Below are 20,406 nucleotides of genomic sequence, written 5' to 3' on the forward strand. Positions count from 1 at the left end.
ATTATAACTTGGATTTACAAAAATCTTTGCCGGATTTTCTCTAAATATGACCAGAATTTCCATAACTTTCGGGGCAACTCCTCCGCCTGCTTAGACTAGGCAAAAAAAATATATCAATGACCTACGTTGAATTGTTTATTATCATTAATCTTTTAAATACAATATATTAATTTAAATGAATTACACAACTAGTACAATCACTTTAAAAAGTATTATTGTGGTTGATATAGCCGAAGGCTTCATAAATATAATTAAAAAAAACCTATTGCAACAGGAAGAATCTAATTTAAATTTATTAAAAGTCAATACAACTTAACAAACTCTTTAATACACTACAACCATTGATAAGCGTTAAGACTAAGCATATGCTAAGCATATTCTATTGAAACTTTTTACTTTTAATTACTTCTCTTTACATATTGAAATAAGTTTTTACATGGAGAAAGACATTTTACAATTCAATATGAAAACTCTGTGTGATTTTCTAAATGTTCAACCTTAAATTAACATGTATACTTTTTAAAATAAAAATATAATAATTTCTAAATAAAAATACTAAATCTATCTATTCCAATCTCCAAAATAAACTATTTATTAATAAAATATTTCAATGCAAAATTTAAATAAATTATTTAAATATCAATACAAAATTTACATTAATATCAATTTTTTTTTTTTTTTTTTTTTTTTTTTTTTCAAAAGGTGGAAAAACCTATCAAACTCAGTTTTGTTAAACCAACAGTGAGGACAGCCATCTCTGGCTGCTATCCGCGAATGTTAGTTTAACACATCACTGTTATCAAGGAAAACCACGCCACCTGAAATAACCCGCTGGTGGTCCGTAAGGGAGCAGGCTTTCACTCCTGCCAGATGCCTCTGGGTCTTGGGCCGTTAACCTGTTTCCTTACGTCCGAGGAAGACGAGCTCTTAGCCAAGCAGAAGCAGTTTTAGAGCATACTCCAGGCCCATCATTAATATCAATTATATATATATATATCGCTTATAATAAAATTATATCCATTTTTCAAATTAAATATTTCAACTTTTCTGATAGACACCCAAATAAATTTTATTGTATTTAACCAAATTACTCTGTCATAATTAATTTAATTACCAAATTTTATGTCTGCGTCTGTACTACTCAAACATTGTTCTGGAATGATTTCGACGGCTTAATAAAAAAATATTTATTTTTATCAACTTTTACATATGGATTTTTTTTAATCGTATTTGACAAATATCTAGATAATTTGACCGTAGTTGAAAATAAAAGTAAATTTGACCACGTAATAAACATCTCCATTCCTTTTTTTTACCGTATTTCACAATCAAATTAGAAAATTTGACCGACCGTATTTGAAAATCAAACTAAATAATTGGCCGTAAAATTTTATCCCTGCGTCTTCCAGACTCAGGTTGAATGCGTAGAATGGTCACAGACCAAAATCTGATGTCGTGTGTTTTTCTTCCAGAAGGAAAGTGCAGAACGTTGTGCACGGATTAATTTTAAGGTTAAATTAAATTTAAAATATATCACTAAATACAATGAGCACGGAACTGCGGGCTCCCTGCCTCCATTGTTTTTTGCAGGGTCAAGTCAATGAGCGCGCACGTTCGTGGGCTTCTTGGAAAGAGCGATGGCACATGTCAATTTTACTTTTGTTGATGCATTTCAATCACGATTCACGATGGAATCAAATTGCCGTAGCTCGTCTGATTTCCAGACTCAGCAAAATCATATTCATTGACTGGAATCAACTTGACTGTAGCTTCTTCATTGACTGGTTGACACGCCAAAGGTAGCCAATCGATACAAGTTCATGGACCACTGCTTCTGCAAATATATTCATCCATCCGTCCTGTAAAGAACAAGAGGCCTCCACAGGCAACTGAGAGAATTTGCGAGGAAAAATTAAGAAAAATGGCCGCTACCCAAATGGGAAATGCATATGGCTATGTCTTTGTGTTACTGCTTGGATTGTTGCTCTGCTTGCATTGCAATTGCTTGTCAGAGGAAGGCCAATTACTATTGCAATTCAAGGCGAGTTGGAATACTAGTGGGGAACTCAGTGATTGGAGAAATGATTCAAATAGTGACGGTCACTGTAACTGGACTGGAGTCACCTGTGATAGAAACACCAAGTCTGTTGTGGGTCTGGACCTTCAAAACTTGAATATCACTGGAACAATTCCTCACAGTATCGGTCGATTGAGTAATCTGAGGAATTTGAACTTGTACTTGAATTATTTTGGGGGGGATTTTCCGTCTGGGCTGCTGAATTGCACCCGTTTGCGAAGCTTGAATTTGTCTCAGAACGTGTTCGGTGGGCTCTTGCCGAATGAGATATATAAACTGGAGGAGCTGGTAAAATTGGACCTCTCAAGCAACGATTTCTCTGGGGACATTCCTGCTGGATTCGGACGGTTGCCTAAGCTTGAGGTATTGTTCTTGCACTCTAATCTGTTAAATGGTACTGTTCCTTTCTTCCTTGGAAATCTCTCTTCGTTGAAATACTTAACACTGGCCAACAACCCTCTGGCTCAAGGGGTGATCCCACATAAGCTCGGGAAATTGACAAGGCTACAGCAGTTGTGGATGAGGAGTTGTAATTTAGTGGGAGAAATTCCAGAGTCATTAGGGAATATGGCAGATATGGTACAGTTGGACCTCTCACTTAATCTTTTGACTGGAAGGATCCCCAACACATTGATGGCCTTTTCAAACATGACAGATTTATTTTTATATAAGAACAACTTATATGGACCAATTCCAGACAATATCAACAATCTTAAGAGTCTTGTGAATTTGGATCTGTCAATGAATGAGCTAAATGGAAGCATCCCCAATGGAATTGGGTATTTGACAAACATAGAGACACTGCAGTTATTCAACAACAAGCTCTCTGGGTCTATACCCTCTGGGCTTGAAAAGCTTACTAATTTAGTCCGTCTCAAGCTTTTTACCAACAAGCTCACAGGACTAGTGCCCCCGGAATTGGAATGGGTTCTAAACTTGTTGAGTTTGATGTATCAACGAATGAGCTTTCGGGTCCTCTTCCACAGAATGTCTGTAAAGGCGGAGTACTGATAGCTTTCATTGTTTTTAAGAATAAATTTAATGGCAGCCTGCCTGAATTTCTAGGAGATTGTCCTAGTCTGACCAGTGTCCAAGTCCAGGATAACCATCTAAGTGGTGAGGTTCCTCTGGGGTTATGGATTTCTCCTTTTCTTGGAGAATTCAGATTGACAAACAATGCTTTCCATGGCCAAATTCCTGTTCAAATCACTAAAGCTGCCAGTCTGTGGGCGTTGGAGATATCAAACAATCAATTCAGTGGAACTATTCCCTCTGGCATTGGACAACTGTGGAATCTCAGCAGCTTTCTCGCCAGTCACAACAATATATCAGGGACTATTCCTGTGGAACTCACTAGATTATCCTCACTGTCGATGCTTTCTCTTGATCACAATATGTTGTACGGGGAACTTCCTGAGACAATAATATCATGGAAAGGTCTTTCTCAGCTTAACCTTGCCAACAACCGCATCACCGGATCAATTCCTGCATCGCTTGGGTTGCTGCCTGTTCTTAACAGCCTTGACCTCTCAAACAATTTGCTTTCAGGGAATATACCTCCTGAGTTAGACAATCTCAAGTTGAGTTTTCTGAATGTGTCTGACAACCTTTTGTCTGGCTCTGTTCCTCTTGGTTACAATAATCTGGCCTATGATAAAAGTTTTCTTGATAATCCGGGCCTTTGTGGAGGCGGGCCATTAATGCTACCTTCATGTTTCCAGCAGAAAGGCAGATCTGAAAGTCATCTATATAGGGTATTGATTTCGGTTATTGTTGTGATAGTATTACTCTGCTTGATTGGTATAGGTTTCTTGTATAAGACATACAAGAATTTTGCTCGGGTTAAATCAAGTACAGAGTCATGGAATCTCACAACCTTTCACAGGGTAGAATTTGATGAGTTAGACATTCTGAAGAGATTGACAGAAGATAATGTTATTGGAAGTGGAGGTGCGGGCAAAGTGTACAAGGCAACACTAAGAAATGATGATATTGTTGCTGTGAAAAGGATCTGGAACAACAGAAAACTGTAGTCTACCCAAGACAAGGGATTTCAAGCAGAGGTGGAGACTCTAGGGAAGATTAGGCATGCCAACATTGTCAAGCTGCTTTGCTGCATATCTAGTTCAGATTCTAATCTGTTAGTGTATGAATACATGCCAAATGGTAGCCTGTATGAACGACTTCATAGTTCTCAAGGGGAAACGTTGGATTGGCCTACTCGTTATAAGATTGCTTTTGGTGCTGCTAAGGGAATGTCCTACCTGCATCATGGTTGTTCCCCTCCAATAATACATAGGGATGTTAAATCATATAATATATTGCTGGATTCTGAATTGGAGGCCCATATTGCTGATTTTGGTTTAGCTAGAATTGTAGAGAAGCTGGGTGAGAACAACGTAGTATCAGGGGTCGCTGGAACATATGGATATATTGCCCCAGGTAAGAATTTACAACCGAATTGTTAATGCCTGTAAATATATATGTGTATATATATGTGACAGTCTACAAAAAATAAACAATTTTATATGAACTGATTAAATTGATGGACATGTGTGCAGAGTATGCTTACACCCACAAAGTGAATGAGAAAAGTGACATATACAGCTTTGGTGTGGTCCTGCTGGAGCTTGTGACTGGCAAGAAGCCCAATGATGTAGAATTTGGAGATTACTCAGACATTGTTAGGTGGGTTCGCAATCAGATTCACATCGATATCAATAACGTCCTGGATGCACAAGTAGCAAACTCATATAGAGAAGAAATGATGCTGGTGTTAAGGGTGGCTCTGTTATGCACTAGCACTCTGCCTATCAACAGGCCCTCAATGAGGGAAGTCGTGGAAATGCTGCTTTTCTGCAGCACAGATGAACAAATTAGAAAGGAAGCAGCTACCACTTTGTCTCCCCATCTCAAGAGGAATCCCAGTGCTTTTAGATATGCTTCCCCTTCTGTATGCACTAGCACATGTCCATTTAATGACAATAAATGTGGCATAGACTTGTGACCTTTATCTTAATTTATAGCTGATATTAAAAGCATTGTTCAGTGATGCCCTTTACGTTGTTGAACTATAGGAGAATTTGATTCAAAGAGAAGTACTAGATCTCTATCTTATATTGGCTTTATTAGTTTGTTCCAAACAGGAGATACATCTATCCCAGTGGAAACATTTCACCAATCCCTTGCACAGAAGCAGTTGTTATCCCCCAAATCACCAAGAACAAAGTTACAGGCAAATAATAGACCTGTTGGGTCTTCAACAAAGACATCAGGAGATCCACCAGCCAGATTTGGTAACAATTCATAACATAGCTAGAATCTCACTTTCTCGATAGCAGCACGTATATGAGCTATTGTTCTGTAGCATAGCCTTCAAAACAAGAATCAATTTGAGTTTCACATTCCCTTTAGTGTATATAATAGGGCATTTTTATAGCCCAACTGTGAAACATCTTATGCAGGGTAGCCTGTTTTGAGATTGTTCTATCAAAGAGATGATGACAAAGTAATAGGTGAAAAACAATGCGGTATATATATCCTTGAGTTCATCATCATGGATGGGTGACTGACAGTAACTTCGCTGAATCTCATCTACCATTTAAGGGTAGTCATGAGGCTTTGCTGTCTAGTTATTGCATTGAGAATTGTAGTGTATTTTACCCTTTAATTAGGCATCAGCAGATGAATTGTAAGCACAAAAAGTAGTAACTACCAAAGGAGGATATACAAACAGCCTACCAGAGTCCGAAGGCTACCTCCAAGAGTCGTATGAAATAGAATAAAGTAAGTTTGAGTAATTTTCATTTTGTTACTGAAAATTGTGTATATATAGAAAGTTTTATTACATATTCTTTTTAATTTATGGTAGATATAAAATTGGTGTATGATTGCTAAAGTCTATTTAAAAAAAAAAATCCCATACCTTTAACCATTATACCCATTTTTTTCATTATCTATCCCTATAATAAATTTATCTAATACTTTTAATTATATTCTCTTTAAAACAATCACCAAATAAATTTACAACCCACTTATTAATTAATTCATACACACCTTAAACCACATTAAAATGAAAAATGCATATGTAATTGCAGATACAATAACATAATAGTCTCACAGGGAAAAATGATATTTGCTATTAAAATTAAAATGACTATTACATTTAGCTTATTTGCCATAAAACATAATTATAGTGTTCAAGTCATAAACACATTTCTCATGTTAATATGTGGATTGTTGTTTTGCAGGTCTAGTCAATTAAGATCATGTGTTCTGATTCCAATCCTAGTCTTCTTGAGATACATGCTTCTCTAACACTTTCCAACTTTTAAATTTTTAAAATGAAATTTTAAATGTATTATGAACGGTTCTTATGTATTCACATTTGATTTTTTATTATTTTTATAGGTTAAATTTATAAGAAATAAAGAAATAATTGAATGGAATTAATATTAATCATAAATATGTAATAAAGAGAAATAATTAGTATTAAGGCAACACAACATTTGAATAGATATCGTACAAAAAGAGTGAAACCCTAGAAAGAGAAAACAACTCAAGAATGGTTGTAAGAGAGAAAACCAAGCACAAGAGAGAATGAATAAATGCCCTCTTGTAGTTCACTTAGAAGAATTAATACATCATTTGAAAGAGAAATGCAAAAGAGTGTGGGTATATAAATAATTAACTCAAAGGCAGGGTGCCTTCCCTAATGGAGTTTTGAGCCTAAGTGTACAAGATCAACATTGGACAAAACTACAAATGTAAAAAGATAAAATATGAGGTTGTTTATGAGTGAATGTGAAGGTTACACTATTTTTAACATCCCTGGATATGTTGAATAGGGGCAACTTAGAGAAAACATGAGATAATATCTCCCCTAAATGGTGAATTTCCCACAACAATACTATTCGTCAAGTTTGTGAAGGAAGCCTTTGCTAAAGTTTTTGTGAAGATGTTGACATGCTTGTCCATAATCTTGATCCCCAAAAATGTAAGGTACTATAAATATGTGAATTAGGCTATGAACCAAACAATATGGTTAAGGGCCAAGTAATGTAAAAGATGTATATAAAAGTTATTATATAAAAATGCATCATTAGCTATGTGACGATATGGGGTTAAAATAACGGGGGGCTATGATTCCACAAATGATCCGAAGATAAAAAATAAGCTCAAAATGAAAGTGCTCGGAATCTTCCGATGCTAGCGTCAAGTCATAGTGTTCATCGTCCTGGTTCTAACGACGCTTGAATCGCCTCAATCTGACATCGTATGAAGAAGTTATGACGTTATGAAGTTTTTGACCAATGGCTGAAAAAAAGACAACAACAAGGTTAACTACACTGCTGACTGGGTAGTCCGTACAACAGACGTCATCAACTGACTGTGTAGGGTATGGTTTGCAGCGGACCAATCAAGTCTTGACATGTGGCATGTTCATATGGGCGCATTTGGCACAGTGTGGTTGGTTCGTACAATCTAAGGTGGCTTAATCGGACGCTGCCATGTGGCCCCATCAGAGGGTGCCACGTGGCCCTATATGATTGATAAAAAAATATATATATAGGCTCGAATGCCTTAGTGGGGTTCGACCCCTCGACCTGTCACATAACAACTTCGTACTTTACCATCACACCACTAGTTAGTTCTTAACTATATAGTTCATCGGTTAAATTTAAAGTTTAATTGTTTGACAGTTGGGAGGAGGCGTCGGCCTGTGGCCCTGGCCCCTGGTCACGTCTAGCTCACATGCCCACAGTGTAAGGGATAGGGCGGGGATTAAGCTCCATCCCCTGGTTACGTGCTCACCATATAACTGACGACAAGAGCTAAGTAGAAGGGCTGGGGCACTTAACCTAGGTCCCATCGACATCCACGCAACCACAGGTAGAGACATAGGTAAAGGGCCTGGGCGGATAAGCTCCTGTCCCCAGGTTCCTCGACACACATATGACCAAAGCAAGAGCTATGGCGAATGGCATAAGCGGATAAGCTTCAACCCTTGGTTTTTGACCGCTGATATAAACATAGGTGGAGCCATAGTCAGCGGGGGTGGGCAGTTGGCCCCAACCCCAGGCCACATTGCCATGACGTGACAATGCCCCGACGGAAAAGGAGCTAAACAGGCGGGGGCGGGCAGTTGGCCCGTCCCCCTGCCATATGGGCGCCATGTTGCCCTGATCAGGTGCATAGGGTTATTGGAAAAATTAACGAGGCGACAAATTACACTTTTTGCAGCGCAAATCTCGTCCCTCCTAGGTGAAATTGTCGCTCGGTGGACTGAGAAAAGGGAGAAATTGTCGCACAGTTAGTAGATTTTGCCAATTTGTAGGACAGATAGCAGAGCTTCACTTGGAGAAGCATATCTTGCTCAATTTTTAACCTTTTTTGAGCTTAAGAAGAGCCTTGATGGGGGTTTTTGAGTGTGCTCAACACAATGGCAGCCTTAGTTTTCTGAGTTAAGCACTTTGTGATGGACTTTTTGCAGAATCAAGTCTTTTAGTACTAGAGGCAGAGTCAATTTTGAAGTAGTTTGGAGGCATATTTGAGCATGGAGAGAGCCAAGTTAGAGGTTTTCCATCCTTCCAGTTTCATCTGCAACAGTTGTTACTTCTGTAGAGCAACTCTTTTAAGTCTTTTCTCAATGTATTAAGGAGAAAAGCCATTTTTAACTCTTCATTATGAAGGAGTTGCATGTTTATGCTTTTGATTTCAGATGGAGTATGAGGACCTAGTGTGTAATAGTCCTTTTTGTGTTGACAATTTTATGACTTGTTGTAGGGAGTCATCTTTTTGAGTGGGAATTCTTTGTAGGAGAAACAAGCCACTCTACTATCAACAAGTTGTATGTACTCATTTGTTGTTGAAATCAATATATGGTCTAGTTGTTGGAGAAGGCCTGGAGATGTAGCCCAGAACGAGTGAACTCCATCATCAAATGTTGGTTTCTTCTCTTCATGTTTATCATCTTGAGATGCATGTGAATTTGTTTCTCTTTGAAATTCATGTTAAAAATTAACTCACATTCTCGAAGAGGTTGTGAAAATTATTTTAATTGTTGGACACCTAATCCTAAGTGGGTTAGTGTGGAAGCCGAATAACCCAAAGCAGTCCAAGAGACCTTGGGATCTGAAACCCAAGAGTCACATAATGTACTATAAATGTAAATCTCTTGTTAATAAAATTGTACTGCATGATTTATCTTTCATATTCTCTTTCGCTGTCCATGTGTGTTTAACATGGTATCAGAGCAGGCGTATTCCTGCCCTGCATAATTAATGTGAGCCATTTGTCTTATGGCCTTTCTGTGCAGTCATTTCTACCATCAATTCTGCATCTCAGGAATATTTTCTCATGAATATTACTTCAGCTAAATTTTAGCTGCTCCTGACACTGCCAGCGCTGTCCAAGCGGTTCTGAGATGTCTGTCTGCCACACCTGCGCTGCCCTGACATATTCTATTTATAATTCCTGCGCCCTGTTCAGTTAAATACGCTTAGACTTCAAAACCGTTTCATATTCTCTGCAAATTGGGCTCTGTCCATAATTAACGCCTCTGTCCAGAGCGCTACTTTGCCTCTGCCTCTGTCGCTCTCTAAGCAGTCAGACCATGCCATAATTTCTTCCTCGCCCTCTCTGGTTAAGGTGGCACTACCTAACGCTGAGGCCGTTATACCTATGCGTTGATTTCTCTGCCCACATGAACGGATTCTTGTAGCTCGCCTGCAATACTGAATGTGCTTGAATAAGCCATTAAACTTGACTCCCTCTGTCCTGAGACTGCGCACTGCCTGGTTTGAACGCCTGCGCTATTTGATATTTTTCTTGAATCCCATCTCTTTCAAAAGGTGGCATTTTGTTCGGTTCAAGTCCATCTTCATCTCTGCATATTTTTTGGAATGAGGTTCTAAAGGTTCAAGAGGCAAATTCTCTCGCCTGCATTCCATTCGATGAAACACATTCAAAACCTGCGGAATCCTCCGAGGGCTTTCTTCAAGCTTCGCTGCAAGCCAAACACAACTTGCCGCAACCCGCTTGATGTTAAAGTGTGCAAATGATTTTTTGAAATAGAATCGATGAAAAAGAACCTGGCCTGTTGCCATAACTGCTTGTGGTGATCTAAGCAGAATTCCGCTTTCTTGAATCAATTCGCAACCGAATAAACGGAGAGTCATCTCCGTCTGTTCGTCGATTCCATCTTTCCGCGAGGGGGAATTGGCAATCTGCTCGTCCGTCACATAGAACGTGTCGATTGCTGTGTAAATCATGGTGACTATGTGTATAGGCCCTTTCTGTTGCAGCAAGATGTTCCTGAGGCTCGTGAGGGTTGTTTACTGAGGACGTCGGGCTAAACTCATCAAAGTGGAGGCAGTGGACCATCTCTGAGGCCTTAACTGAGGCAACAGTCTATCTCTAAGACATTAAACTACCTCGGAGGAATTAACAATGGCAGCAGCCAATATTTAAGCCAATTCATTCTAAAGCCTTCTCTAAGCCAGTGAATTGACCTTAGCACATTAATTGTGGCAGTGAGTCCATTCTGAGGCCTTATTTGAGGGTTTGGACGATATTGCTTTGCTTATCCGAGGTGAATATTCTGTTGAGCACTTGTTCGGATTCGAACTCGGATTGTTACTTGGATTGTTTGCCTTGAAGGGGTTTTAGGAATCGCCCTCTGGAGCAGTGGAAGGTTACAGAGCTGAAAGACGAACTCAAGAGGCGAAGCATAACATCTAACGGCATCTCCAACTTCATATCCTTATGCAGTGGGGTATTTTCTGAAGTAGCATTGTGTTCAAATGCTCCATAATTGGACGTTGATGTATCAATAACCATGTCTCCAGGATAAATAGTTCGATTCTGACCAAAGTGCTTTTCCATTGCATAAAATATTTCCTTTGTGAAATTTGCTGGTAATTTCTTATCTATGCGCATTGTGTTCAAATTTGTTGGTACTTTCCAAACTGATCAAATTTGCGCCCCTGAAAGAGCAAGACATTGAAGTGTTTGTAAGGGTGGCAAATGAGTTCTTGAATATCTCGTGTGGAAAATGTCCATGCTAAGAACGCTTTTCTAGCTACAGGAGGAACATGACCAGAGATATGTGCTCCACAATCTGAGTGTTTCCCTTGAGGGGTTGGTTTCGCTTCAAGTAAGAGAGAATTGAACTTACCAGCATTTCATTCGAATGAAGGCACTAGATATCGAATTTGAACTGTTTTGAAGTGATATATATACGGTGATATATATTGGTAGCATGATATATATTGAATGCGCTGTTTTAATTTTGAATGTGCTTTTTATATATGTAAAGCCGTTGGCTGGGCTATCGATTTGATGTAACAAGAGCGCTATCTGAAGTATGTCCATCAAAACGTTTTGGTTTTGAGCTTGAATCTGTTCTTTTTATATATGTAAAGCCGTTGGTTCAGGACTTGCCTCTCGGGACGACTTGCCTCTGCGTTAAACATTTTTGCTGACAGTATGATGCCTCTGTGTTAAATATTTTTTGAAGACTCTGTTTATAATTGTGGTAGCGTTTTACAATAGGAGCAGAGGTATATTATTTGACATCAGATCTTAATAGGGCGAGAACCATTCATTCTTGATAGGGAAAGAGCCATTCATTCTTGCAGGCCGAAAGCATTTCCTTATTTGAATCCAAGGGCATATATTATGTAGGAGTTCCGGATGCCTGGAAGACCGAATTCTTCATCATTTTAGGAGGCTGAGATTCATTGGGGATCATTTGTACCACTGCTAAAAGATCAAGGGCGCATTGAGTAAGGACAAGTCCAAGCCTTTCATTGATTAAAATAATGGGCACATTGTTTCATTGAATTTTGGTCATATATGAATGATGTTTATTGGGTTGATGAGCATTTGAATGATTTGAGTCAGTGGGTTTAAGAAGTTATGAATTTGCCTGCTGATGAGTAGATATTGGAATTGAGATAATTCCATATATGATGACTTTTAATGAAAGTATGAAATCAATGGTGAATGATTTTGAACCACATGAAAGATAAGCTTCCGCATGCAAATGGTACACTTGTGAAATTGCCAGCTATTGAGGTTTTTGATTTGGGTAAAAAAAAAAAAAAATTGAGATGCATATTACTAGTCCGTTTTAAAGAACCTGGATTCTGGGAACTTTTTGCTGATGCTGATTTGAAAGTGAAGGAGTACTTGAAGGATCCAAGCAAGTTTGCAGTTGCTGCTGCCCCAATTGTGGCATTGTACTTAAAACTCACTATAGTGCATTGTTTCCTTGATTCAACTGCTTCATAAAGAGTTTGATGAGCTGATTGTAATCTTTTATGTTGCACTCTGATCCTTTGCTGACATTTATAAAGGATATTGCAGTGACATTGAATTGTGAATGATTGTTGCTTCTTCTTCACTGGTTGATAGTTGTGATCTGTTTTGAAGAAAATGACCAGACTTGATAATGCATTAGAGTTGTTAAATACTCTGATACATTCCACTGTTGATGAGATGGTTAAGATCAACAAAACCTCTCTATTCAATATTAAAATATGTCTACAAAATGCACAGGAGAATATTGAGTTTTTGCAGCTTGAATCACAACTGCAGCAGGAAGAACTATAGCAGTGGAGTCATCATTCTGAACTTGTTTCTGTTCAGAACAATGAAACAGACTCGCATAAACAGCAAAACAATATTGCTGAAGTTCATTCAGATCCAGTGCCCAATAAAGCAGCAATTGTACATGCAGATCCAGAAATTCAGTCTGCACTTCCCAAGCCCATCATCAGACCTTGGGAACAGCTTGTCCACAACAAGCATAGAACTAGTCTTAGATATGACAAGGACTTGTCCTTTCATATTCCAGACTATGCCAAACCCATTCAGTTTCGGAGTGCTGGATTCATTCATGATAGTTCACCTACTCTTCATGACAGTTCACCTCCAGCTGTTCCAGATTCTGCCCCTCTTCCACAGCAACAACAACAACAACAAAAACAACAGATCGTGAAATGCCAACACTGTGATCGAGTTGGCCATCTGAAAGATCACTGTTTTGATCTTCATCCATGTAAGCACTGTCATAAAACCAGTCATTCTTCAAACAGATGCTTCAAAAACAAACATCCTGTAAGAACAAAGATTCATCTTGGATGGATCGCTTCTTGGCAATGGGCATCAACAGCCAAGAAGATATTCCAAACACATGTCAGAACTTGTTCTAGAGTATTGAACAGTCTTGCAGTTGAATTTTCTCCATCTTCTCACCTTGTATCTGACAGGGGGGAAATGATGGTCATCTACAAGCTTCAAAGTCACATCAAGTGAGCCTGAGCCACAACCTGCCACACCAGTTTCAGAGTTGCAGCCAGAGACAAAGATGCCCGTGAACAGATTGAGAACACTTCCTCTAGCAGAAGACACCAGCTTCTTGCCAGTTTTGGAAGAGTTCCAGGAATTGCATTAAGCATTCCAGAGTTGTTGGTCATCCTTAAACCATCACAGATTGAGAACACTTCCTCTAGCAGAAGACACCAGCTTCTTGCCAGTTTTGGAAGAGTTCCAGGAATTGTATTAAGCATTCCAGAGTTGTTGGTCATCCTTAAACCATCACAGGTTGAGACTTCCCTTCTCAGGTTGAAGTTTTACCTTTTATGCAGGGTGAGACCTCCCTTTTATGGTTGAAGGTTTCCCTCTTTAAAACAATAGGATCACTTCCTCTAGCAGAAAACTTCAGTTTCTTACCAGTTTTGGAAGAGTTCCGGGAACTGCACTAAGCGTTCCAGTGTTGGTGGTCATCCTTAAACCACTGCCCTTTATACCAACATTTCATAGAGCACATTCAGCCTAGTGCTGCCATGCATTTTTTGCACATTTTGTATTACAGCTCTCTTCTTGGACTCATACATAACCCTTCGGATTAAGGGGGGGAATGTTGGACACCTAATCCTAAGTGGGTTAGTGTGGAAGCCGAATAGACCAAAGCAGTCCAAGAGACCTTGGGATCTGAAACCCAAGAGTCACATAATGTACTATAAATGTAAATCTCTTGTTAATAAAATTGTACTGCATGATTTATCTTTCATATTCTCTTTCGCTGTCCATGTGTGTTTAACATTAATTTTAAAGACCCATTTTGTTAACTTGCAAAGTGTCAGAGGACGGTAAGTTTTTGATAGGAGGAGCTTTGCTCCATTTCTAGATCAACAAAAGAGGAGCAAGAGAATGTTAAGGGAGCCTATAGGGGCCAAAGCCTTGAAATAATGATATTTTATTATAATCAAAAGTACCTTACCTTAACCTATGCTAAAGACATCAACCTTGGAAATGTGTACCATGATAGTTGGAAAGACTTCCTAGAGTGCCAAGTGGCAAGTTAAAGTCATGCATACATAATCCTTGCATTTGGGGAGTGAAGGGGGAATCTCATGCAAATTCTCACCATGATTCTATCCAAGATTTCAAGATGGTATGTGTTGCAAGTTGGAGAGGAAAAACTAGTAATTGAAGCCTTAAATACCTATATATAATTATGTTGTCCAAGTGCCTAAGAAGAGTCCCTGGAGATTCCAACATATATATTTCCTAGCCAGTCTATGTTGGAGCCCAAGAAGGATGTGTGATATCCTGTGGGACTACATTGCAAAGAAGTGGATCCACTTTGTAGGTTATTGTAGAATGAAGGGGAAAGAGAGTTGGTGATTTGGGATGGTTGGGTGAGTGAGAAGGTTTGTGTATCAATGAGAAAATTGGGCTAAATGAAAAGTTCATTATTTCTTCTGGGCCCATAGCCCCAATATAGGGATGGCTTGTTGCAGAAAGACTTGGGGCAATAGTGCCTATGACTAAGAGGAATGTCCCACATCCGTAACAAGTTATTGTACATTCTTTATAAAAGATAAGTGTTTTAGTTATGAATTTTATGATGTGTTATTATTGTGTAATTATTGTTCAAAATGCCATAAATATTAATTATTTATGAGATAATACAAATATGCAATGTTTTCCTAGGAATTTCATGTAATTGTTCATCTATTTGTATGCGCAATGTTTTATTATTTGTTAAGGAAAAACAATTATGGTATTAATGATGTATGGTATGTCGCAAACATAGAAATTTGTGAGAAATTTCTACTTCCCTCCATCCTAGTAGGCACAGTGGTGGATGTGCATGTCACAAAGCGATATCAAAGCCATGTTGGGAATAATTAATTATAGTGTGAAAGTATGGCAAAGGAATATTAAAAATTCATTTTTTATAGAGGTTGAAATTTTGTGACATATGCCTAGAAGTGTGTCTAGGGTGTATTACAATGTGGTATCAAAGGCAAGCTACGACAATGGGCCTGCATAGGCCAAAATCAATATGTTAAAATAAAAATTGTAGAGATGAAATATTTCAAGGATACCTGCAAATTATTTGTCAAAGTTTCTTGTGAGAAAATTGGGGGAAATTTCTTCAAAATTGGAGGAAATGGAATTCAAGGGTTAAAATATTTGATGTTAATCTCCACTTAAGTGATTACAAACTTAGAATTGGAAAAAATTAAAATTATAGAACAAGGATAAGGAACAGTGAGTATTCTTGTAAACCTTTGGAGGAAAGTCCTTGGATGAATTTGGGTAAAAAATAAAGGAAAAAGCCCAAATTGTGGATGAATTTAGGGAAAATTAGTAAAATCCCAAATTTTCATAGTGAATTTAGGTTGAAATCATGCTCATCATTGTCAAAGAGTTGAATATGGAAACAATTCATTGTTTTTAAGGCTAAATTTGGTTAGGGAAGCCAAATTACAAAGTTTCGTGGTGGTCGAGGGAAATTTTTTGAAACTAAGCATTTTTGAAAATTTTGGGAATTCTTCCATACATAGTGATGTGAAGGACATGAACTAAGTGACATGGTGATGGTGATGTGGACAACCACAATGGAAGATGGAAATGGTAGGGTACATGTGTTGAAGGTCACAAAGTTAGAACAATGAAGGTCTGGTGCATGCTAGTGGGCCCAAGGGATGATGTAGGGGCCACATATCATAAGTGTTGTTGGGACTTTGGAGTGACCATTTTGAAAAAAATAAACAAAACCCTATGACCAATTAGATGGCGATGTATAGCTCCATGATGGTAAGTGGTATTGGGACTTGGAGGAAAACATAACCTCCCTACAACTCAATCATGTATGATGCTTCACAACCATCGATTTTCATTCAATATCCATCATTTGATCAAGTGCAAGGGAAAGTTATGTGCGAAGAGGAAAAGGATGTGGGATTGGCCCTACCTATCACTAAAACCTATGAACAAGTGCTAGGTGGATGGGAGATACAGGATGTGGGACCTTTGTCCCATTTACAACAAAAATGGTGGGTTGGTAGCCAATATAGGTAGGCCCCAAAAAAAATAAAAAATATGAAGGAAGAAAGAAAGAGGAGAGAGAGAGAGAGAGATAATTCATACCAAGGTGGCCAAAGAGGTGACGTTGCAACTTATTAGGGTGATATGTGGATGTAAGGTGCCACATCAACAACCACATTGAAAAAAATCCAAATCAAAAAAAGTTTCCTTGTGTTAAAAATATAAAAATAAATAAGTTTGGAGCCAAAATCTTATTTTTGACATAACAAGAAAAAATAACTCCAAGTCAGATGAAATTTTTGGGTTGTCTATAACAAGGAAAACTGTAGAGGTGCCAATGAGGGCCACTAACCAATTATGCACCTATTTGCCAAAAATTCCAAACTAGAGATTTTTTAGGAATAGGGTCAATCTTAGTGCCAAGAACCCTATTATTGATGAGATTTTATAAGTTAAAAAAAAAAAAAAAAAACAACAACAACAACAACAACATGAAAATATATAGTGAAGGAATTGGATAAATTATAAGGAATTTGTAGTGGAGGTGTTAAACAAAAGTAAAATCCACTATTCCATGCCACGTTTTAGGAAGTTTTAAGATTTTCAAAGGTGGAAAAGTGACCTTTAATGAAAAAACTTGAAAAAAAATTTTATTCAACATTTTATCTACTCATTAAGCTAAATAGCTTAAATTTAATAAAAAAAATTCCAAAATTACTCAATTGGGGAAATAGTCAGTTTGGGGAAAATGGGCATGATCTCATGCTTGAGGAGAGTTTTGACCCACATGTGTGTTGAGAAATCTAGGGGTAGCTAGATTAAGTGATTTCTCTTCCTTTGATAACTACTAGTGATGTATGTTTACTTAGCTTGATTAGCTTCTTCTTTCACTTGATTATAATTAGTGTTTTTATCATCAAATAGCTACCAAATAATAAAGAAAAATGAGACAAGAGGACACAAGATATAGGTTATTAGCCATGGCCAAAACCTCTCCTCTTGGGAGGAAAACCAACAAGAATTCTTCTCTTCTTATAGAATGCTCAAATGATAAATTCCAAGACCTAAGACCCTTGATAAAGACCCCTCCAAGACCAAGACAAACTTCTCCTTCTTGATGAAATTTTTTTCAACTACTTTGACCTAGCAGCGTCCAGAAACTTCGACCTAGCAACTTTTAGCTACTTCGACCCAGCAACTTCTAGCAACTTTGACCCAACAACTTCCAACAAATTTGACCCTAGCAATTTCTAGCAACTTCGACCTTCCAACAATATTGACCTAGCAACAACTTTGAATTCCCAACAACTTCGACTTCTCCAAAAACTTCTTCTGCAACATCGACTTCCCCAGAAATTTCTTCTGCAACTTCAACTTCTGCAATTTCAGTCTAGCAGCTACTTTAAAAACCCTAACACAAGAGAGAGAGAGAGAGGTCCAAAACTTCAATCTTGCTTCTCTTCTTCTCTAGCTTGATTTTCATCCTTTGCCTTTTTCTTCCAATTTCCTTCTTTAGGAGATCGAACTTGCTTCTTGCTTGATTGAATGTCTCTTCAAATGATGTCAAGGTTCCCTTATATATAGGCTTCTTAGAAGGTTGAATTTTTGTCCATGATGCCGACTTGATCCTATTGTAAGCCGACTTGTTTGACAACGTCTTGGAGGGCCTTTATGACACTTTTGACTTTACAAATTTTTTACATGACCAAAGGGGTCTTACATGTATGACAATGACTCTTTTGACTTCATAACTCTTTGACAAACCTAGAAGTAGTCAATGGGTTCTTGACCTATAAATAAATTTATCTTGAGCATGAAACCCATCCATCAATAATGAAAATAATAAAGCTCTTTTCTCTTTAATATCAAATACATAAAATCATGATTACAATAGACATTATGAAGATGAAACCTAGTTACATATTTAAACACTCCCTCTTAACTAGGGAGGTATTCATAATACATACATGGTACTTAGAAATTCTCATAAGCAGAGTCAGATTGGTAAGCCAGCTCATAAGCTATTAATTCAACTTATCTCATTTCATCTCATCATCTCTCCACAAGATTAGAGCACAATGTTGGTGAGACAATCACTGATAGACACCATCATCATTGTCTCTTAAGGTACATACCCCACCAGATGTTCACAAGGTATGTCCTTTTAGGACAATTTTTGTCTTGGATTAACACATTGTCAAGGAATTTCTCTTCGACTACTCTGGCCTATTGGATGCTCTACCACATCGTCAAAGAGTATCAGAAACTGTATGCTTACCCAATCCTCCATTCTTTCTTCCTAACATGAATACAAGAATGATGTGTTTATCTCTCCCTCTCAACTAGGGTGAATATACTCATTCCTATAAAAGGAATATACTCAAGCTCCCTCTCAAATAGGGACTTGTTTCCATCAGCAATTATCTTCTATTTGGTGGAGATCATGATACTATCAGTTTCTTGTAGGGATCCTCCTTTCGGTGTCATTTCATGAACTTCAACTTCTTCATCATCGATCCTTCTTCTTCATGAACTTCTCTGTAGGGCATTGACTATATTCTACATCACTTTCTCTTTAATGAATCAATAGTCATGTCATCCTTCTATTCATAGGAATGTGATCTTCTAGTCCACATCTGGCTATCCTTCATATATCTACCTTTCCCAAGTCATGTTTCTTTCAACATATTTCATCCATTCTCATGAGTACTGGTTGTAGGTGACATCTACAACTCTCTTTTGATAGCCCTATTTCAACCCAACCACATGATTTCTCAAAATTAACAGTAAATCAAAGTTACCTTCTTAAGATGGCCTTACGTCATGACATCAACTTATCAAATCAAAATCCTGCACATGTATGAACCCATCTCCAAGACATTCAATATCAAGGGTCTCCTTCTATTTCAGACTTTATCAGGGTCTTCATACCTTCTCCAAGGAGATGTCATAGCTAATCCTTCTAGTTATTGGATGTTGATCACTTTTCTTATCTTATAGATGCATCTTCCCACAAACTCTTCTTTCATGTTCTTCGCATATTTCATTCATAAAGATCTTCTTTACATGGTTCTTTCAGCATAGGAACCATGATTTTCAACCACTTCATATTCTCCATGAGGTCATAATATTGATTTCATCTTGTCAATATGTAGAAGATTTCAAGGTACATTGCCTTCATACCTTCATGTATCATTCTAATGGACGAGATTCTTCTTCTTTAATCATGCTCATGAGATAGAGCATTAAACCATTCAACTATATGATGACATGACTTTATCTATCACATATATAAATACCTCTTCCTTCTTTTGGTCATCTAGACTTCCTTTTAGCAGCTTCCTTTCCTTACTTGAAGATGAAATTAATTCAACCATATTGACATGCTGCACAACTCTGTCACCATATCATCATTATTCTTAACTACAAGGTGGAATGTCAACTATTCGTGAGAAACTTGCTTCTTCTAAGTGAACCTTCTAATGAAGATTCCAATGGAGAATCTTGATCATCCTCATTCTGCAAATGTTTCTTCCTAATGATGATGATGTATGATGATCTCTTTATCTTTATATCTTGCTATATGACTTTCCTCCAACCATATATACTACTACTTCGGTTTCCTTATATCCTTCCAATGCAGATGCCATGAGTTACTTCCTTTTTATCATGATGATTGCTACAACCATGTAGACTTCTACTTGAGCTATCTTTCCATGCTTCTATGATGATGTCCTATATATCTGATCTTTAATGCATCTAACATACTTTATGCTTTCCATCATGATAATTATCTTCTACAAAACTGAAAAGAACTAAGTATATGGTGTTATCTTAGTCATAGTAGAGGTATTTTACTTCCTCTTTCTTTGTCTTCTTCTTTTCAGGTTCTTCCACTTATTCGGTGACATGGGATTCATTTCTTTCTTTTCTCTTCTTTTTTCCCTTCTTAAGTTTAGGAAAATTCCTTTTAGAGTGCC

At 37.7% G+C, this 20,406-nt stretch overlaps 2 pseudogenes across 1 annotated transcript; one reads left to right on the forward strand and one right to left on the reverse strand.

Annotated features, from left to right (window-relative positions):
- Nucleotides 1-1,686: 1,686 nt before the first annotated feature.
- On the forward strand, nt 1,687-5,142 carry LOC149259314 (uncharacterized; annotated as a pseudogene). Its single transcript, XR_016257412.1, has 2 exons — nt 1,687-4,519; nt 4,639-5,142. The product of XR_016257412.1 is annotated as an uncharacterized LOC149259314 (transcript).
- A 4,749-nt stretch (nt 5,143-9,891) lies between these two features.
- Nucleotides 9,892-10,350, reverse strand: LOC149259315 (cyclin-L1-1 pseudogene; annotated as a pseudogene).
- Nucleotides 10,351-20,406: the final 10,056 nt, after the last annotated feature.

Source organism: Pinus tabuliformis, chromosome 6, assembly GCF_031772625.1.
Source record: "Pinus tabuliformis cultivar Carrire ecotype Pingquan chromosome 6, CPIR1, whole genome shotgun sequence".
Taxonomy (NCBI): domain Eukaryota; kingdom Viridiplantae; phylum Streptophyta; class Pinopsida; order Pinales; family Pinaceae; genus Pinus; species Pinus tabuliformis.